This window comes from Lontra canadensis, unplaced genomic scaffold (assembly GCF_010015895.1).
Source record: "Lontra canadensis isolate GAN:19392208 unplaced genomic scaffold, GSC_riverotter_1.0 scaffold92, whole genome shotgun sequence".
Taxonomy (NCBI): Eukaryota; Metazoa; Chordata; class Mammalia; order Carnivora; family Mustelidae; genus Lontra; species Lontra canadensis.
The window spans coordinates 5,120,939-5,143,819 of NW_022631086.1; the positions used below are offsets into that span (position 1 = coordinate 5,120,939).

Sequence of the window (22,881 nt, forward strand, 5' to 3'; positions counted from 1 at the left end):
GGTCAGGAAGGGCTTTCCCAGCAACTTGACTTTGAGATGAATTCTTAGCATGTGCAGGAATTAGCTTGATGGGAAGGAAAGGGCCAGCATTACGAATACCTCAGGTACAAAGGTTTGGAGGAAAGAAAAGATAATAGATTCTATGTTTTGATCTTGTCATCCATGAAAGGGAATGAAAATGGTAGCTACCAGATTAGGGCATCGTGAAGATTAAATTATGTACTTAAAACGCAGAATGCTTAATGCCTGTACCGCTCTAAGTGCTCCATTCCTATTAGCTAGTGCTATCTGTTACTTGGTCGGTATGATCTTAGAATGAGCTGGGAAAGATGCAATGATCCAATCTGAACAACATTTTTAAGAAAGTCTCTAATCAAAAACTTCAGAGCATAATGCTAGGAAAAAGAAAACAATCTATGCAGCTGGGAGCACTATTTAGTACTATTTAGCACTAAACGGAGGCAAGGAGGTGTGGTCTGTACAGTTTTTAAAAATTGATCTATTTAGCACTAAACGGAGGCAAGGAGGTGTGGTCTGTACAGTTTTTAAAAATTGAACTTTTATTTTTGGTCACAGAATGGCATGTTTGTGTTAGAGCTCAGGTCCGATGCATGGCCTGAAGATGACATTTGATGTGCCTCTGATCTCCTCTGCCTAAAGAATGTGTACAGCTGGGTGTTTTCCTTCCCGATCGGGGGAGGGGTGGGGGAGGAGGGGAGAGGCCAGGGTTCTGTGCGTGCAGGCAGCAATTATACTCTGAAACCCAGAGCCTGACAGTCGCTGCTCCTGGGCAAGCCACACTGCTTCCTGCCGCTGGCTGCTTAATGCCGCAGAGGTGATGGAACCTGAAGGGAGCAGGCGAACAGGTGGTAATTATGACTGACACAATGACGGCCTGTGCAGACATGTAACCACGGAACAAAACACCGCAGTTAGCTAACAAGAGATCGGTGGAAGGTTTTTTGCTGGCACTGTGTCTCCTGTCTGACACTTCTGGAATTGGAGGCAGGGAGGGGAGGCATTGTAAGCCTGGGTATTCAGAGGTATAATAGGCCAGCTGAGCTGAAGGGAGAACGCTTAACATTTGTTCCTTTAGCTGTGATTATATCAGCCCCTGTTTTCATGTTGATTGTCCACAGTGCTCTGTGCTGGCAATTTTCCCTTTTGAAAGTGTGTCCTCTGGACGCTTTCTTTGATATAGTACAGCTTTCTCACACTCAGCCTTCTGAGCAATTTTCAGATTGTTCATGGATTTCCTGATATGGCAGTTCATAATATATACAAAAGAGGTTTTTATAACATAGACTGTTTTCTTCTCCCTGTGCCTTGAGGGTTCCATGGAAATACTTTGTCCCTTTCAGAAGATAAGGAAGAGAAAAAGTGGGGCATGCTCCTGATTGGCTCTTCCGTTGGTTCCTGCAAAGTTAGTAGGCTTCACCTAGAGGAAAGTAACACCCCTGACTGGGGGAAAAAAAAAAATTGTCACAAATTCTATAATGTCCAAAGAGTGCTGTTGAGGCAGATTTTACCAGATTCCATCCCCATACTAAGTTTCCTTCCCCAAATTTTTGGCCATGCCCTCCCCAGTCCTAGTTCATACGATTCAGCCGATTCTAAGCCTTCGGTTGTTGGCCTTGAAGTTGACTGAATTTCTGACGACATTCCAAGGTCCTGTTGCAGCACCCCACGTGCTGGTTGCTGATGAAAATATTTCCTGTTTCTTCTTTAAAGAACTAGATTTAGTCTTGTCTACATGACCCCGTGACATCAAACAGATGTTTGGGGAGAGTATGAAGATATCTTTAGGTGTGGGTAATAATTTATTAACCCCTTTACATTCTTTTTGACCTGCTCCAAGAATAATCCATTAAAACGCTACCTGAAATAATTAGCATGTTTTTTGGAGAGGTGTGAATATATTTTAATATAAAATTAAAATAATTTATACACTATTATAAAATATAATATAATAAATATAATACTCCTCTAATTCAATTTGGAACTTTCTGTTCTGTGGGTATATAACATTACAACAATTTTTTTTTTAAAGGCGTATGTTGACAGCTCTTTGTGGGACAGTGGTGATAAAGGAGGTCATGCTGATCCATGAGGATTGACAAGGAGTTTTAAAGCCATCCAAATTCAACCTCAATTTCTTACTTTGAACTACAAGCACCAAAATATTTGGTTTCTGCAAAACATCTTTTGAATTATTTTTTTCTTTAGGTTCCCAGGGACAGTGCCTCCCAAAATCTCCTCTGCACTTGTTAACCCTTTGGGTGGAGGTAGGATCTTCCCCTTACCACCCACCGACTCTCAGGTTGCCTGCAACTCTGTCTTTACTACGTTGCTTTATTCTCTCTCAATCAACTTCACTATCAACCTTCTATCACTAGTGTAAAGATAACCCCCAATATTCCAACTTAAACCTAACATACAAACTGGTCTTTAATAACATATGGTCCCTTCATCTTAGATAAACATGTTTCAGAAAAGTTCTCAGTGTCCCAATTACCACTCCTAACTGAAAGTAATTGTGTTGCTTCAACCATATTCTCCCAACCATTGACATTGTCTTTGATTCTTTCTGTTATTTGAGTCTTCTTTTCTTATACTTACTACATTGGAGATTTTCAGTGTGGAGGAAACAGGAATGGAGACCAACCCTGGTACACTAAGACTGAAGCCCAAATAAAGTAAATTATCAGAGAAGGCCCAGGCTTCAAGGCCCCAGAGCTCATGACAGGACTGAAACTCTCACTCACCCTTGTGACAAGAACACAGACAGTGGTCCAGGAACTGTCCTAGGTGCTCTGAAGACAAACAGGAACAGGAATCCCTGATGCTTTAGTGCTGAGGGACTAGTTCCAGAGATAAGTCATAAAATAAAATAAGAACAATTTTTATAAGTGCAGTGATGGAGCAGGCAGGGGCTTATTATGGGAGCTCTGTGCAAGGACATCTGATTGTGGGACAAGGAAAGCAATAGACCAAGAGAGAAGAGGGAATTCTTTTGTCTCCCTCCTCTGACCTGTCCCCCATACCACTGCTGAATGAATCTTTGTAGTTCAGTACAATTAGTGTGACATCCCCAACACTCCTTAGAGACAGGTGACTTAGGTAAAGCCAGGGGATCTGCAAAATTTAACACCTTTACTTTTATTGTATCTTTATTTGGGGATGACTTGAAATTACATTTTATAAAATATTTTATTGAAGTACCACTCTCCAGGATGCTAACAGAAACCAACTTTGTATTTTCTATTACCTTCTTTTCAAATAACCTCCCTGGGCTCCCTCCTTCCTGGCCCTGAATGGAATTTCCATCCTTCCTTGGGGTCAAATGAACCCCTTCAGGTGGTCTGGGCAGGAAGCCTCTCAGTCTCCAGGTTGACTCCCTCTGTTGGGCCCTTGTCTTGCCTGGAGACAGGCCCTCTGTTCTGCCTGAGGGTTGTGCTTCTTGCTGGGAACTTGGGCATCCCTTTCTCTGCCAGCTCCAGCAAGCATGCACCTTTACAGTGTGTGTGTTCCTCAAAATCCAGAAGACATAGCAAACTGCCTCCTTGCTTCTCTTGAAGCTCCCTTCTTTAGTTGCTTTCAACGAAGGAGAAACATGTCCTCCTCACAGCTAGGGGTACAACACACTGACCACTATTCCTAAGCAGTCCTAACAACACAGCCCTTTGTAAAGACTGAGGTGAATGGCTGATGCTGACAGGATCCTGGCACACAGTAGGAGTAGGCATGCACATAGCTTTAGAGTGGGAGATACCTGACACTCACCAAGTCCTCCTCTTTTGACACCTCAGCTGAATGAATCCGAAAGACCTGGGGACAAGCACCCCCTTATATAGGGAGGCAATCTAATCTCACCAGAAGGGACCTAGAGGACTTGGACAGCAAGCACCTTATTTTCACCAGTATTTGGGGTGCCTTGAGGTGGGACAAAATCATGCTGAAGGCAAATAAAGTGCCTTTTCCCTACCAAAATCACTGACACCACCACCAAGCAGCACTTGGCACATACTCAAATTCAGTTCCATAACTCACCGGATGAGAATAAGACTTTTTCTCCTCTAGAACAAACTTTGGGGAGCAAATTATTTTGCCTGATTCTGAGTTTCCCTAATTCAACCAAACCTAACTATCTAACCTATTTCCTACTTTTTTCATAATCTGAAGTCTTCTTCTCTCTCTCTCTCTTTTTTTTTTTTGACCCAAATCTAGTACAAATTGGCCAAATATTTATACTAGTATCATTCAAAATTCCTACCTCTCTGTCATGTCCTCATATTCATAATGAAGACTGGTTGCCAATAAGTTAATAAAGGATGGTTAAAATGCCTTTATATGAACCAGTAGTCACCAAATTTCAGGAACTCATGTCATGAATTTGAACAAGGTTTACTGGAGTTTATTAGATCCAGGTACTCAAAAATAGAACTTTGCAAGAAAGAACAGTTGACCTTTGAACAACATTGGATTTAGGAGTGCTGATCCCCCCAGCACTGTCTAAAATCCATGTATAATTTTTGACTCCCCAAAGCCTCAACTACGGATAGCCTACTGTAGCCCAGAAGACTTACTGATAAATACACAATTAATACATATTTTGTATGTTATATGTATTATACGTTGTATTCTTACAATGAAATAATCTATGAAGAAAAGAAAAATATTATTAAGAAAACCATAAGGAAAAGAAAATACATTTAGAGTACTATACTGAATTTATGGAAAATAAACCACATATAAGTGGAGTGTGCCATTCAAACCTGTGTTGTTCAAATGTTAACTCTATTTCAGAATTAAGGTTCTCAGCAGTGGGATTCCAAGGTCACACTTAGGTCCTCTACAGCAAGAATAACAAATAATTGGTTTAATTAGGTAGATCTACTTAATACTATTAATGTTAAAGAAGAAATCGAGGACAATTGAGATCAGCGAGAGACCCAAATTCCTATTTTGTTTTGTTTGATGATTTTTGAAGTACATGAAAAGTGAGCCAGGAGAGACCCTATAAGTAAAACATTGGAAAGTAATTGTAATTCTTAGCCTCGAATAGACATCTCCTCCACATAAAACTAGGAAGGATAGAGTGAGGTGGCATACATAAGGGCTTAAGTCATTTCAGGTATGAGATTCAAATCACATATTAAATATACTAAATTCCATATTATTAAAAAAACACAAAAGACTTTTAGTCACACATTTCACTTTAGGAGAGCTCATAGTAAATCTACGTGAGAGTGTGGAGGACAGTTGCCTACTCCTGAGTGCCAGAGCTGCCCCTGATGCCGGCCCCCCTGCCTCAAGGCATCGCAACCCCTGGGCACACCACGCTGGTGATGATCCCATGTTCCCGCCAACAGGTGGCTAGCAAGTTCTAAGAAAAGAAATTTAAAGTATGTAAGTCAGAGCTAGAAAAGTTTCTCAGACATCAAATGGACATATCTTTCAACTCGGAGAATCAAATATAAGGGATGACCCAGAGGGAGTTCCTGTTAAGACGGAAAAGTGAGAGGAAATGACCTGTGTTTAATCATCTTGATTTGATGACTCCCCTGCTGCCCCACCCCCACCAAAAATACTTGGCATATTATCTAGATCCTCTGTGAAAAAGTAGCCACTGACTGTATTAATGAAGTTTGGTTTTAGTTTTCTTTAAAAGTGAGGAATTGTACTCAGTTAAACAAGTAGAAAAGGAAGAGCGGACCTGCAGTTCCAGCTGAAGGAACTTTGCATTATCAGTAAATAAGACAAGGCAGGCAAAATGGCACCACAGGAAGAGCAGGTCTTGGAATTTGTCACTTCATCTGTCACTTAGGATCTGCTCTTGATTCACTACAACAGAAACTGGCTAACAAACTTGATGTTGCCACATTTCCACTACACCTTCTGCAAAATAGCAGTAAGATCTGCTTTGCAGGATTATACGAAGTAAATAAAACAATCTTTTGGAAAGTGCCTCAGATGTAGTGATATTCATGTTAGTTTCTCTTTTCCCTTTGCCAAGTGACTTAGTCCAGTCAGGCTACTGTGACAAACGACCATAAACCGGGTGCCTTATAAAAACAAACGTCTCGAGGCTAATGTCCATGGTTGTGACACCAGCATGGCAGAGTTCTGATGAAGGCCCCCTCCACCTCTCTAGGGCTGCACAGGGCCAACCTCCCGCTGTGTCCTCACGTGGTGGAGTTGGGACAGAGCTCCCTAAAGCCTCTTTTATAAGGATACTGCTCCCATTCATAAGGCTCCACCCTCATAACCTAAGCACCTCCAAAAGTTCCCTCCTCCTAATATCACCGTCTTTGGGGGTTAAGATTTCAATACATGAATTTGTAGGGGGGGCACACTCAGACCATAGCACCAAGGAAACATGTGGCTGGATTCTGCATATATAAGTCAATCTTACCTTCAGTTCGGCGTCCATCTGTCCCAGGAATTCTTTTTTTTTTTTTTTTTTTAATGTATTTGACAGACAGAGATCACAAGTAGGCAGAGAGGCAGGCAGAGAGAGAGGAAGAAAAGCAGGCTCCTCGCTGAGCAGAGAGCCCGATGCAGGGCTTGATCCCAGGACCCTGGGATCATGACCCAAGCCAAAAGCAGAGGCTTTAAACCACTGAGCCACCCAGGCACCCCTGTCCCAGGAATTCTTGATCTGGCTGAACATTAAAATCACTTGGAGGAGATTTTTTAAATGCTGGTGCCTACCTTTGACCCCAGACCAACTAACTAAGATTGTTCTGGGAATGGGCCTGAGGCATTGGTATATTTTTAAAGTTCCTCCAGTGCTTCTGATGTGCAACCAGTGTTGAGAATCACTATTGACTTCTTTGAGCTATTTCTTAGCAATGTAATTTATTAGAATGTTCATTCTTCACTTTCCAATATAGTAGCCAGTAGCTACCTGTGGCTATTGGACACTTGGAATGTGGTTTAGTCTGAAATCAAATGTGCTATAAGCATAAAGAAAGCAACAGATTTGGAAGACTTGATATGAAAAGAAGAAATGTAAAATATATCCTTAATCATTTTTATATTGACTGTATGTTGAAGTGATAATATCTTGGCTACTTTAGATTAAAATAAAATATATTTCTACCATTTATTTCACCTGTTCCTTTTACTTTCTTATGAGGGTACTGGAATATTTTAAACTCCCTATGTTTCTCATATTATGTTTCTGTTAGTGAACATGGCTCTAGATCAGTGCTTTTTATAAGAGGATCCCTAGATCAGAAGTGTCAGCTTCAACTCATAGTGTGTTAGAAATGCAGATTCTGAGGCCTCACAACAGACCTACCATATCTGAGACTCTGTGAGGCCCAACTATGTACTTTAGCAAGGCTTTCAGGTGATTTGAGAACCACTGCCCTAGATGATGGTCAAATCATACATTCCTTTGCATCGGAGTTTCCTTGTTGTCTTCCAAGCAGTCTATAATTTGGGAAAAATACCAAGTGACACTTCTCAGGGACTTTCTGTGTGAATGTAAAGACAAGAGTTCATTAAACCTAAGAGCAGCATCTTCTTTATGGATACAAGGAAAATCCTTATTGAATTAAAAAATTAAAGATATACAGTGGTATTTTAAATTTTAGATTCTTGGGGCGCCTGGGTGGCTCAGTTGGTTAAGCATCTGCCTTTGGCTCAGGTCATAATCTCAGAGTCCTGGGATCGAGTCCCACTCAGCACAGAGCCTGCTTCTCTCTCTCCCTCTGCCTGCTACTCCCCTTGCTTATTCTCTCTCTGTCTCTCAGATAAATAAATAAAATCTTTAAAAAAAATATTGGATTCTTGACATTCTTGAATCTCTTCATATATTTTATATTACCTAAAAATTTATTGAGAACTCGTTAACTATCAAAAAGTTCAATATAGAAGATCACCTAAAACACAGAACATGAAATTTGTAGGGCCCCAGACATAATCGTCAAAAAGGTGTGGATGGTTTCTGTTCAGGAGATGATGCCACCAGCCTCTGACATGTTTACTTGCCCCTTGATCTGTATATTCATCCTCATAAACTCTCCCCGGTTTTTCCAGTGTTCAATCTCATCTGTCAGCCCCTTTGTCGAGTCTCCTCCAAAAAGAAAAAGAAAATAATTCAAGGTCAAGCAACTCCCTAACCACCAGTAGTTTAACTTAATTTATCTGAAAGGAGATTTGAATTCTCAAAAATAAGCCTAAATTGGAAGGTAGCAAATTAAACATTGACATTCAGTGAAACTAAGAGCTGTGTCCTTCTAAACTGAAAGAACAGGTGTTCCGAACATATCTGGAAGCTCTCAGGGGTCACAGGCAGTCATCGGGCAGTAAGTACCAGGCACTCTGCCCAGCCCGCGGGGGGATGAGCCTCCTGTCCCCCAGGCACAGCAGTGAGAATGGAAGCAGCTGGACCTGACTATTCGTGGAGGTGGAGGGCATGACAGACCCAAAGGGAAATTTCCCAAGTGAAAGGAGACAAGGGATAGAGCTCACTCGTCCATAATTTTGTCCAGATCATAGTGCCTGGAATATTTCACCATGCGAATTAATAGTACAAGAACAATAAATACGGAGGTTTGGCTTTATATGATTAAACAAAGCATAAAAGTGGCAGAAACAGACCTACTGGAAAACTAAAGCCATGGTAATGGCTAGGAGATCCTAATCCAATGGCTATCTGTCAAAAGCTATGGGAGTTGTAATTACAAAAAGATAGTGGGTTGTGAAAATTCAACCACACAACACCAAAAAAACTCATGTTTTACCTGAGTGAAATGAAAATGCAAACACCATCTATGCTAACTATAAAATACTGTTAACGTTACTCTGGTTCTTTTAAAGATTTTTCTAGAATATTAGCCAGATAGAGTAAGAGTTAAAAATCAGCTCTGGAACCAGCTGTGAGATCCCGTTCCGCCATTTGCAAGCTTTAGGATCTTTAAGAAGCTAACTTCTCTAACACTTTTATCTCTTATAAAATGCCGAGCATTCCATGGAGCTGCTAATAGAATTATAACAGATCGGTATTTTAAATGTCTAATCTAGTACAGAGAACATAAGAAGCACTCAATAAATGGTCGATCTTACTTTAAAACTATTGCCAACATCAGTACAATCCCTATTGTCATTTCCAAAATGCATAAGCTCACACATATCAAGGAGGGAATCGATATTTTTCAAATGTCTATTGCAAGAAATGTACCATGTTGATAATTATTTTACCCCTTACAACATATCTAAAAGTAGGTGTTACTTTCTTCCTTTTACTGGTGGGAAAATAAGGCCCAAGAATGTTAAACAATTTGCCCAAGATCACACAGGGAGAAAGAAAGAGAGACAGAAATTTCTACCCAACTCTAGGTCACCCTAAAAATTTCATCTTTTCACTGTATTGTGTAGTCTACTTGGAATCCTTATCATTGAGCAGAAATATATATATATATATATATATATATATATATATATCCTACTATAGCTTTTTGCAGGGAGGGGATAGTTTTTTATTTTTATAGATAGAAAATTAAATTCTAACCAGAATGAACAGAAGTGCTATACATGTGAGAACTAGTGAGGTTTTTTTTAGCTTTTATTTGGGCCATCTGACACATAGGGCCCTTGAACTCTGGGCTAATATTGGGTTTTATCCAATGGCAACAGGAAACCCGGTTCTCAAGAGAGCTGGTACATCAGAACAGATGCCCAGTTGCATATATGTTTAATTTTAACAAATAGTTTTTCATAACTATAGGATTTTCTATATTTATTAAAAAAATCTGGCACATGAGAAAATATCAAATTGTGCTATTCCACCTCCATATGTGCCAGTTATCTATAAATATAGAAATGCAATAATTATCGCTGAAACTGTTACTTGTTAGATTTTTGAAAACAGATAAATTATGAATACAGATTTGAAAAATAGTTAAAGGAGTTAAGAAATGGATAAGGATCCAGAATCACTGACTTTTTAAATCAGAAAGGTCCCTGGAAGCCACCTAGTCCAACAGCCAGAGGAAGTGTTTGAGTGTGCTCCACCATGTGGTTTTCAAGCCTCTGCTCAAACACCCGCAGGGACAGCAAGCTCACTATCTGTGTGGGCTCCCATTGGCTGTTGGATCACCCGATTTGTTGAAAATTCCTTCCTTACGTTTATGTGAATTCTATTAATACTAATGCTACTGTGAATGAAGCCACACTACATGTCAGGCACCATATTAGCAGCATTAGGTTCATTACATCACAGAATCTTTAACACGTGTGATGAGATGCTCATATGTTCCCATGAGACACATTAATCAAGGCACCAAACATGACAATTCTAATGAGTGGCCTGGTGTGTCAGGTTCTTCAGACTTTGCTCTTTCCATTGCATAGGAAGGCTTGCAGGTCTCAGGTGGTGCTAGTGCCAGACTGCCTCCCTAGGGTAGCACAGGGCAAGTTCAGTCCTGTTTCCACAGGACATCTCCTCAGATACATTACTGACATTCATCATGTCTCCACAGACATCCTCTTCTCTGGGTTCAATATCCCTGATCCTTAATTTTGTGCACATAACAAAACTTTGTGTTTCTTCACCTTTCTGGGAACTCTCCTATGGATACATTCTAATCTGCCAATTTTCCTTTTCAACCAGATGACCAGCAAGAATGACCTGAAGAGTGAAAAACAGACACCCATCATGTCCTCGACTCCAGATACCCTAGTTCCATCATGGCAAACTTCAAGCTTTTCTAACAAGCCCATATTACCATTAACTCCTATCATCTTTATAGTTAAAAAAACCCCCGAGTCTTTCTTGTTTTGGACCCTTCATTAACACCACCTTTCATGCTGGAAAAATTTTCTCACTATGTGATTCAAATGGCAAGCAGCTACTTTATATATATTCCCCTACCTGGCTACAGCATTTGGCCTAAAGTGGTACAGGCAAGTTAGAATCCTTCAAAAGAATTTATTTAACTGGGGCAAGATAATTATTTTATTTCTATTGACTAAACTAGAAACATGTGAGTCTGAGAACTGTTCAAGGCCAGAGTTCTTTCCTCATAGAGAAAACAAACAAACAAAAAAATTCACGAGGGGAATCAGAAATAAGACAACTTGATAAAGTCCTAAGAGCACTCAAGTTCCAAGCCCTCATGGTTTGCTTATAAGAGCCAAAACCTCCCTCTGTGGTGTCCATGAAAGTGACGTTTCCATCCCTTGCAACTAATTCACTGCCGTGTCTCTGCTTGAGCAGTTAGTTGGCTTTTGGGATCTAAATGCTGACACCTGCATCTATTTAATATTCTTAAATTCAGATCATGCTTCCAGCTTATAAAAATTCTTTGGACTCCTAATATTGTTATCCCTTCTAGCTTCGTGTCATCTACAAACTTGATCATTTAGCTAGCAGACCTCTCACCCAAGTATTTTACAAAAAGTGTAGAGCAGGGCAAAATCATACCATGAGCCTGAGGTCAGCTAAGAGAATCACCTGTTAAAATTGAATTAGTCTATCAGTCAGCAATATCCCCATGGCTTAGCTGTTCAGTTAGTAAAGAACTGAGTTCAAGTGTTGACATTTCTAGAGTGAATTTATAGTGCAAACTCCCAGCACCCAAACACAATCTTTCTTCTCTATGATTCAGCATTCCCATCACTGAAGTACCTTCCAGGACTGCAAAGCATAACAGAAACAAATGGCAATGTAATTTACAAAAATCACTCATTGGGTTGAATAGCAAGAGACAAGGGAAATCCAAGACTTGGAGAGATCTAGTTCTCATTTTATGGATGAAGAATCCAGGGTCAAGAGACCTGGATCTTGTCATTCAGGTTGCTAAGTATTTAAGTTCTTTTTTTCTTAAATAATGAATGTGAAGAATTAAAATGCTTTTCAGCATCTATTGAAATAATCATTGTTTTCCTTACTCGGGTATGTGTCTTTTCAATATAAGAAAATGATTCCTCTTAAAGCTAGAACTAGGCTGACCTTGAGGACAGATTATCTGGGAGTGGGGAAAGGATGCTGAAAGTGGAAAGACAGTAAAAGTATGAGGAATAACCAAAGACAAACCGTAGACATTTCAAAACTGCATGGTGTCAGCTTTCCCTGGGCTTTGCCCCTATGCACAACAATATAGTGAACAATGAACAATCATTTTGGTCTCATAAGCTTGAATACAAATCACTCCAACTCCTTTGGATGAATATTGATGTGATCACACCTACTTTACAGGGCTGGTGTGAGGCACAAATGGCTACACTGTGTAAAGAATACTGCCAAACTGTGGGTTACGTAGTAGTTTCTCAATAAATTTAGGTGCCCTTCCCTCCCACTTTATGTCTTCTTCTGACAACATGTAAAAAGGCATAAAAATTTCACCTTCACTTTGGAGAAGTAGGAACAATACAATTCAAGTTTCTGAATGGCTAAACAAAATGTGGTATATACAGACAATAGACTATTATTCAATCACATAAAGGAAATTCTTCCACATGCTCCGGCATGAGTGAATCTTGATGACATTATGCTCAGTGAAATGAGCCAGTCACATAAGGACAAATACTGTGTGACTCTACTTCCGTGAGGTACTAGAGTAGTCAAATAATAAATAATAAATAAATAAATAATAAAGACAGAGAACAGAAGGGTGCTTGCCAAGGGCTGGGAGGAGGGGAGGAAGGGGATGTTTAATAGTTACAAAGGTTCAGTTTGAGAAGATGAAAATGTTCTGGAGTGGTGTTGGTTACACAACAGTGTGAATATTCTTCATGCCACTGAATTGTAGACTTAAAAATGCTTAAATTGTTGAATTCTATGTTATGCATATTTTACTTCATAAAAAAAAAAACCTTACCACTTTTTTTTATTTCGAAGATTTTATTTATTTATTTGAAAGAAACACAGAGAGAGCAGGGAGAGGCCAGAGAGTAGGAAAGTCCTAGGCAGACTCTGCACGGAGTGCAGAACCCCACACAGGTCTGGATCTCATGACTCTGAATTCATGACCTAAACCAAAACTGAGAGTCAGACACTTAACCAACTGTACACCCAGGTACCCCAAAAAACTTACCACCTAAAAAAATTAAGTTTGTGGAGTTTTTCTGAGTGTCAACATTTTTTAAAAATATTATTACATAATGTATTATTTGTTTCAGGGGTACAGGTCTGTGATTCATCAGTCTTACACAATTTACAGCACTACCATAGCACATACCCTCCCTGATGTCCATCATCCAGCCGTGCCATCCACCTACCCCCTCTGCTCCACAGCCTTCTGTTTCCTGAGATTAAGAGTTTCTTATGGTTTGTCTCCCTGTTTTCATCCTGTTTCATTTTTCCTCTCTTCCTCTATGATCCTCTGCCTTGTTTCTTAAATTCCACATATCAGTAAGATCATATGATAATTTTCCTTCTCTGATTGACTTATTTTGCTTAGATTAATACACTCTAGCTCCATCCACACTGTTGTAAATGGCAAGATTTCTTTTTTTTTTTTTTTTTGGTGACTGCCTCAATTTCAAATTAAAAATGTAACCTGAACATTTCTAAGTATTATATCCCCCATCTAAAAAAGTGCACAGTCAGCTTCATTGGGGTCTTGTGGCAAAAGTACCTTTTGGCTGGAAGACTAGAGCATGAGTGCAGAGGCAGGGTCCACTGTGAAGAAGGGGTGAGCACCCATGTCCAAGAACCTGCAGTTGACAATAGCCTACAGAGCCACTACTGTTCTGAGCTCAGCAGTGCTGATCCTTGTGGCTCTAGAAACTTCTACTGACTCCTCTCTTCTCAGTGTTGATTCTGAGGCTGAGAGATAGTAAAAACATCAAGACTCATCTTTTATATTTTCTTGTTCAACACATTCTAGTTTCGGGATTGTAATAATATTTATCATCATCATAAAAAAAGCACGTCCGCTAACATCTTAGTATTAAGGAAAAAATCTTACTAGTAAAATCCTGATCCGTGTGGCTCATGGTAATCACTAGCTCCTCTGAACTCTTAGCACCTAACTGTCTGCACGATTCAATTGACATTTGTCATTTGGGCTGTGTGACATATCTTTTTTGTTGTTTTGTATTGTCATCTATCACCGAGTCAGATTCAGTAAATTCTCTAACAAAATTTGACATCACCATTGCCTTGGGGTTGATTGTGCATCCCTTGGCTATAGAAGAAAAACACATACAGACCTTTTCTGTTATTGTTCAGCATATTTTTCTCTGGATTTGCTGTCTAAATCTGTGTGCGCTAAAATTGCCACTTAATATTTGAGACCTCCATCCTCTCTCTCCAAACTGATGCCAGAATTATCTACTTAAAATGCAAATCGTGTCATGTAGCTTCTATGCTTAAAATCATCCCATTCATCCATTTCCTTAATACATATTTTTTGAGCAATGACAAAGTGGAACATAGTCAGGCCCTGACTTGGTTTTTTGGGGATACACAGATGAGAAGACATATTCCTGGCCTCAAGGAGCTCACGGTCTTGTCAAGAGACTGCCGTATAATGTGGGTGCTAACAGCAAGAGTAAAGGGTACCACAAGACAAAAAGAGACATGAGGTGTGGGAGGTTAGGGATGGTTGTGCAGAAAATGCACCTTCCCACTGGATAACACTTGATATGGGGATCTCCATTTCCCCTTTGGGTCTCCTTGCTTCCTTTAGACTTCAGTACTAGAAGGCTGAAATTAGGTATAACCATCAAAGTTCAGCAAGAGAGAATTGTGGAGAGATAACACTTTTGAGACAACTGACAGTCCACGATAAGATATTTTCAATATACATTAGACAAAGAACTCTGAAAATATACACAGTATTACTATATCCGTAAGGAAAGCCCAAGCAGCCCAATTCTTTCAAAATGAACAAAACTTTTGGACAGATACTTTGTAAATGAAACATCCAAATGACCATTAAGCACAAGAAATAATGCTCAGTGCAAGATGGTATTTTCGTCAGGAAAATGCAAAATAAAACCACAATAAGATATCATTACATGCTCACTAGGATGGCTAAAATTTTAGATGACTGAAAATACTAAGTATTGGTAAGAAAAAAAAAAAGTAGAACATCTGGATCTCCCCTCCATTGCTGATGAATTTAATAATTATTATGAAAATGTTTTGGCAGAATACAAGACTGGTATAAGAATATTCATTGCAGTTTTTCTCATAAGAGCTAAGACTTGGAAACATTTCAAATGACCATCAACAGTAGAATGGGTAAATATGATTTAGTTATATTCATATAATGGACTAGTAAGTAGCAATAAAAAGGAATAAAATTATGTTTCAAATAGCATCATGGTGAATCTCTCCAATATAATGTTGAATATAAAGTGAAATACAAAAGGTAATCTATGGGGATAAGGGTCAAAATAATGGTAAGCTTCTGGGGATATTTACTAGGAAAAAGCATGATTAAGTTTTCTGGAATGCTGGCAGTATTCTATAACTTGATTTAGATATGTGTATAGGAGGGATTTCATCAAGTTGCACCCTTATTATTTGTATATTCTATTGTGTATATATATTATGCCTTAATAAGATTTACTTGTTTAAATCATTGTTACCTTTGTGCTTTGGGTATCTTAGTGGAACTACCCTCTAGCTGTCAGGGGCTCCACATCTGGTCCAGTGCCATACCTGCAATTGGAGGCCCCTCTGTCCGTAATAAGATAGAAGAGTTTATACCAAATACCCAAATCTGGGAATCCAAATTATTTTCTATATATGCGTCGAGAATTTAAGCTGTTCTAAGGGATGGCATAGCTTTGGTGATCATCCCTCCATGGTCATAGAAGAAGCTACAAGCTATTAAGGACCATCATCAATGGACAGCTTTTTGCCTGATCCAAGCAAACTTGTAGGGATAATAAACTGAAATAATAAATAAATAAATAACTGAAATAATAAAAACAATAAACTGAAAGAATGCTCTTCTCTGTTCCACATTGTTCCCTTGAATATGTAAAATACTGGGCATCAAGTCAGGGGACACGGCCCAGATTTTCTCTTATAGGGGATTTCTGCTGCCAAATGTAGTTGGGCAAAAGTTTGTTACAGGAATCCCAGCTCTCTGACCAGCAGAGGTTGAATGGTCTCCATCTTCTTAATTGAATGAGAAAATATCTGTAAATCTCAAATCCTGCAGCAGTGTCTCCAAGAATGGTTCCTCACTTAAAAGTAGTCATTATTGATTGGGCTGTGTCAATTCCAGTGCCTTCCAGAGCGGATACAATTAGAACAATAAAAGCTGAGGACACAGTTTTTTGGTGACATTACTGCCTCACAGGACTTTCTCGTCTGCATCGACTGAATCAGTAGAAGATAAAAGCATCGAGTTCAAAAGATCTGAAAGCATCCAGACTGAAACACCACAGGAGAATTAAATAAGGCTCCGTGTGTACCATTAGGAAGTGTCTTCTAGTTGTGAGCAGAGCCACGCCTTCCTCCTCCATCTGCACTGTCTTCCCCCCTCTCCACTTCTCTTCTCAGCCCCAATGGAGCAGCAAGTATCCCTTATGACAGACGTCTGCTCTCCATAAATCTTAAACACATCTTCAAATTGGGGTCCAGACAAAAATACTGAAGAGAGAAAAGAATTGTGTTACCAATCATTGCCTATTTTATCCTTGCTTACATTTCCTTCCTGTCTAGGAGACAGAAAGATCTCTGCATTCCTAGAACCAAAAAGACTCCAACATCCATCCCCCTCCATAGGTGAACCTCCCATAGGTGGATACTGGCTTCTAATTCAAAACCTGAGATCCTGATGTGAATTTGACCCAGGTATCTTTTCATCATTATTAGACCACCATAGTAAAAAAAGGAGGAGAAATCTTGGGGTAGTTTTGCCAACTCTAAGAACAGTACAATGGGCTTTGTTTGTCATTGTGTCACCAAATGCCTCCTATTCTTGATTTTTCTCTTTACTGGTCCAGGGCTCCTTCCTTTTTTAGGTACCTCCAAAGAATGTATGGAGTGCTTCAAGTGGGCCCAAGTAAACATTGCTAATGCTTTTATTATACATAGGTAATAGCTTAAGATGTGATCTTTAAGAGAGATCAGGGGAACACCCATGGTTTTACAACCCCAAATACTTTCCTACTATTCTGTTCTCTGGGTTTCATGAAACAGGCATTCAGAAGATCAACCATCCATCTGAAGAGACCAGTGGTACCACCCACTGACAGAGTCCCTCTCTGATTCACAGTATCTTAGGTGAAGTCTGAATTATCAGTATCGACCAGAAGGCAAAGTGAATTTGGACTAAAACGACAGGAATAATACATACTGTACCAAGAAAATAACAGAGCTGAGCCTTGATGCAGAATTCCAGAGCTATAATTTCTAGGATATGCAAGGGAAGTGGCAAGAATAGATCAAGGCACACAGAGATAGCACTGAAGGTCTACCAACTCTGCACTAGCCCCACAGTCAGGCTGTCCAAGGCCTTCTGGTCCTACTGCAAAGCTGACTAACACATCTGTTCATACAAGGCTTTGAAGTTATTATTTTGTAATCTGCTTTCTGTAATTACAGAATTGATAGAGGTGCTCAAGATAAGTCGGGATGGGAATTATCAGTTTGCATCTGCCTGGTTTTGAATTTTCCAGGGGAAAGGGAAGAACGCAGAAGTGACCAGCTTGGAAACTTTCTTCTGACCTGCCTAAAAATCTTCTCTGCTTCAGCAAGACTGTCGCATGCCAAGTGCCATGCCGGATTCTGGAGATAATGAGTTCACTTTCTGATAGCTTGAACTTGAAATATCAGAAGACAACTGAAAATATTAGAGGGGGAGTTCATGCATGAGGTCAGTCCTGGAGGTATGATTTTAAAGTCACCCATGGGAAAGACAATGTTGAAAACACAGAAGTAAATAATACTGCCCAGAGAGAGCTTATAGAATGAAGAGAGAAGGTGGTACCAAAGGGAGAGTCAACGTTTAAGGAGAGGATAAAGGGAAAGGAGCCAGCTAGGATAAGATGAACGTGTGTCAAAGACATGGAAGCAAAATCAGGAGGAAAGAGTTTCAAGGAGGGAAACTAAGTATTAGTATCAAGCTGCAGGGAGACCAGGTAAAAGGAAGATTAAAGCAGATGATCCGATTTGATCTGACAATTAAAGACTGATCACTGCTGACAATTTCTACAGAAAAGTCTGGAGTGGGATGGTGCAGGGGCAGAATCAAATCATGTTGATGAGTCAAGTGTAGGTCAAGAAATAGAGGCATTTGTTTTAAAGGGAGTTTGAAAAGGATAATAGCTGAGGGAGACAGAAGTTTTTGTAGATTTTTTTTTTCCTAAGATGAAGGAGATCTAAGTATGTTTGTAGCCAGAGGGGGTAGGAGCCAGGGTAGAGAAAGAGTAATCGAAGATTTAAGAAAAAGAGGGAATAATTCATGTAGCAGAGACTTTGGGGAAACAAAAAGAGTTAGGATCAAGAGTCCACAAGTGCCTGGGTTAGCCTGCAAAAAAGTGAAGGTAAGGAAGGGAAAAATAAAAAACCAAGTAGGTAAACCAGAGAGCAAGGGGTAGACAGAATTCATCCAGAAAGGTTCATTCAGGTTGTTGGGGCAGGGGACAAAGCAAGGAGAGAGCTGACAGGCTCCATGGCTCAGACCTTTTCTGTTCTCCCAAGTGAGGAGGGAGAAGGAAAGGATAAGGAAGGAAAGGCACAAAGACGAACCCGTAATCTGAAAGCAACAGGGTGAGATGATTTCAGGGGTGAAAGTTGATATATTTCCAGACGTAGTCATGGCAAACACCAGCAGGTTCAGTAATCCTATGGGAAATGCAGAGCCAGATAGACAATGAGGGTGGGAAATCAAATGCTTTAAATCAAGATTTGGAAACAAGTATGAAATTCACTGGACATGACCATAGTGAGGAGCATAGCACATGGCCCGGTCCTGTTTCTCCAACATGAGGATCAACCCGATGTTAACCTGGAGAGCTGTCAGAGCTGGGCTTGGAGGGTTGAACGCAATAACATCACAATAAAAGTCAGACCTCTCCACTCACCCTAACCGTCCCGGGCCTCCAATTGGTTTTCCCCTTTGCAGGTATGTATTTGAAACATGAAGTGCATTTTCTGTCCTTTCCTCTTCATTTTGTTTTTAATCCCATTTTAATATTTTTTTCTCATCTAAGGATGTTTTTATATAACTTCTCATTTACCATCTCTCTGTAAAGCCATACACTCTAGGTTGGTTGCTGAGAATTAGCAAGCTGGAGGAGAAAAAAGAAAAGATAGAACAGAAAGAAGTCCTGTTACCTCAGGTCTCCCAACCTCAATCCATCCTAAATCCAGATACATATCCTTTCCCCCAAATCGGCTTCCCCTCCCCAACTCAAGGATTGCCAACTGTCAATCATCCATCTTGATTTTATTGGAAGATAGTTTTCCTCTCATCCAGTCTCACCATCTTTGTCCTCCGTGTTTTAACTCACCTATCATGCCCATGACCTCCCTTTGGGGAAATGAAAAGTCATGCAGAAGCTTTGGGATGACTACGCTGAGCTTCAAAATGAACAATCCCGCCAATCACCCCAATAATAATTTGAGATGCCAAGGGGCTCAAGAAACTGAGACTGGAGAGGGGAAACTGGCACTCCTTCCTCCGCCCAAGCCCACCAGACCATGGCTAAATCATTTCACTCACCACCAGGGTGTCACCAACGCGGGGAGTGGCCCCCGAAAGACCCGCTCTGACAAGGCAAACGCAGGCCCTCCAGCCCAGGCGTTCCTCAGGCAGGAGCTGACATCGCATCTCCCGGACTCGCACGTTTTCCTCTGCGGGCCTGTCAATCGAGCGCCTTTTGTGACAACTAAATTTACTGGAAAAAAAAAAAATCAAAATTATTTCAGCGGCAGCCAGCTTCTGAAATTTTCCAAATGTACGTTTTTAGCTCTCTATTTCCCTTAAGCCATATGATGTCATTTGCCTCTCAATCCCCGAGTGCCAAAAATTCTGCTTTCATATCTTTGAAATTTGCCAAACTATAAAAACCTCAGATCTCAGTTTGGGTTTTTATAACCCCCCCACCCAAAAATGCAAAAATTACTTTCTCTACTTTTCCAAGTAAGAATATCAATGACAAAATATATATATATATATATATATATATATATCACAAGTCACAAATCCATGAACTCTTTTACAATGTTCCCCCATTTGGGCTAATGGGCTGTCTTAATTTTATTCAGAATTTTCATTTCAATAGCTTGTCAACTGCTATTCCAGGATATACCTAAACTCCTGAAGGTCTGGACTTGACAGGTAATGGAGAGACTGATTTTCAAATGCAGTACTTTGCTTTAGGATGTATTCATTAGTGATTTTTGAAGTTAGCACATTTTCCCACTGATATGGAAGTTTCGTAGGTTCTTGTTATATATTTACTGAAGCTTTTTAGTTGACCTAAAAGAGAGGGAGAAAAAAAAAAGCCTTCATTCTACTTCCCTTTCTAATTACAGTCCCATTTCCTTAGCAAGTCCTTGAAAAAAGAATTCCCCAAGTCTCTAATCATCTCTCTAGTTGTAATCTCCATAATTGTGTCCCTTCCAGATTCCTTCCTGGCACAGCCCAGAGAATGATTTGCTCCATGTGGTTAAAAATCTTTTATTTGATGCCAGTTAGGACTTGTTTTCACGGCTTGCCTTCTTAGGCCTTAATGCTACACTGATGCGACTGATCACTACAGGCTTTTGACACCCGTCTTTGTGCTATTACCTTATTGTAGGGGCAAACTAAGCCTGCCCACCAGGAGTAAGGCTCTGGAGTCCCATCAGTCTACAACCTCCTCCCCATTTTTCTTTTACCCACCTCGTAGATCCGTTTAATGTAAAAGTATCATGAAGAGAACTATTTCTCCCCTAACACCAGCTTGAATAAAAAATCAGGGTTCACGGATTTTAATACATTCTTAGATGAGTGATTCTCAAACTCAGGCAGCTGTGCTCCCCAACCCTTCTCCAAGGGACATTTGGCAAAGTCTAGAGACATTTTCATCACAACTGGGGGAGGGCCTCCTACTGGCATCTGGTGGGTAGAAGGAAAGGATGTTGCTTAACACCCTGAAATGTCCAAAATAACCTCCAATCACAAAGAATTATCTGGACCCAAATGTCAATAGGAGGAGGTTGGGATACCCTGCGTTAGATGAACCATCACCCAGCCATGGCAATGAGGCCACTAAGACTGTTCCTTAGACATTTCTGCACCCCTGGCCCCTGGAAGACTATCTGGCATGTGATAAGCCTATTGATTTTTTCAAAAAAACGCTCCCATCAGTCTTTCAAAGATTAGTAATCTTCAATAGTAGGAAATTGTTACTTATAGTCTGACTAGAATTCTTTTTCCTGCAAATTAGAACCTTTCTTCCTTGTTCTGTCCTTACTGAAGGTGGAAAACAGCTGTACGCACTCTTACGTATAATGTATCTTGGCATTGGGATATGGAGTCTGGGATATGGAGTCTGGGTATAGGAGGGGAGACTTACATTCCTGAGGATTCCTACCTCTCAGGGGATTCTACCAAAGATAGCCTGGGACTGACAAGTAGGCCCTCCTATGCCTAGATTAAGACCCTCATAAAGGAGAGGGACATTCTATCCTAACTAAACACCAAGAAGTGTCTCTCGGGAGGTGGGAGCCACCTCCAGGTATAAGAAAGTCAAAGGACAACGTTATGGACAACGGCTTAGAAGGACAGCTCTGATGGTGTCCTTGTAATACCCTTCCCAGCCAGACCCTGGGATCTAAGATCTTGAAAGAAGGGGTTGTAACTGAAACCATGAGCTCAGGAGCTTCTGAGTAACATGACGGCCACAACAGCAAACAGAATTGGCCACAATGAGAGTCTGAGGGGGAAGTGAAATGGGAAGTGAGATCCAAAGCTGGGGAGGGAGCACTACAGAAGGAAGCGTACAGAGGGTCCAGCAGGGGCACAACTCTGTGGACTGTTCTCTAGTACCACCGGGTGGCTTTCCAGAAGCTTTAGAGGCTTCATAGCCTCTTAGCGTTGCAGAGTCCAAACTGACCCCAATTACACAGTGTCCCTGGGAGTGCTCCAGGAAACAGCACCAGGATGAACCCTGAACCCTACAGGCCTCTCACCCTAGGCTGTGGTGGTACTTAGATTCTAAGATACTCCAGTGTCATGCTGGGACCTCTGATGTTTTAAAATATTGTTAAATCATTAAGCCTCACAATCTCCAGGAAACTGAATGTCATTCTGAGTCATATGATCACTAAACTGATGCAGTAATATTCTCCCTTGCTAACTACTATTGACATCTGCCCTAATAGGTGATACAAAGATTTTTAAATTTTTAAATGTTTAATTATATGTAAACATATAATTTAGTTATATATGAATATATATGATTATACATGAATGTATAATTAAGTTATATATTATAGATATTATCATATTATATAAAATTTGATTTCATATTATAATGTATGATTTATTATATATGATTTAATGTTTAATTAAATTATATGTGAATATATAATTATATGTGGATATATAATTAAATTATATATTATTATATGTTATTTGTAAAATTGTACTATGTACATAACATACCTATAATACATATCTATCTGTGTTAAATTATGGTTCTGTACCAAACGCCTCCCCAGCACAGCCTTTAGATGCCTAGATTAACTGGTTTGGGTTCCGTGTCTTTTACATACATTGATCAGGGCCAGTTAATTATGAGGAAAGAAGTTCCAGTTAATTACAGGGCCTTCTTTCTACATACATTGCACAATTCACCTGGAGAGAATCCAAGTTCTGATGGCTGGTATTATTGGATCTTTCTCGGCATTAGAGTTCTTCCTGTGTCTAGGAATTTCAAGTAAGAAATTTCCTGTTATTCCTCCTC

General features: G+C 40.0%; 1 long non-coding RNA gene across 1 annotated transcript; it reads right to left on the reverse strand.

Annotated features, from left to right (window-relative positions):
- Nucleotides 1–547: 547 nt before the first annotated feature.
- On the reverse strand, nucleotides 548–19,869 carry LOC116854470. The gene is made up of 2 exons (XR_004380168.1): nucleotides 19,650–19,869; nucleotides 548–1,461 (listed from the first exon to the last, which is right to left on the reverse strand). It is a non-coding gene; the product is annotated as an uncharacterized LOC116854470 (long non-coding RNA).
- Nucleotides 19,870–22,881: the final 3,012 nt, after the last annotated feature.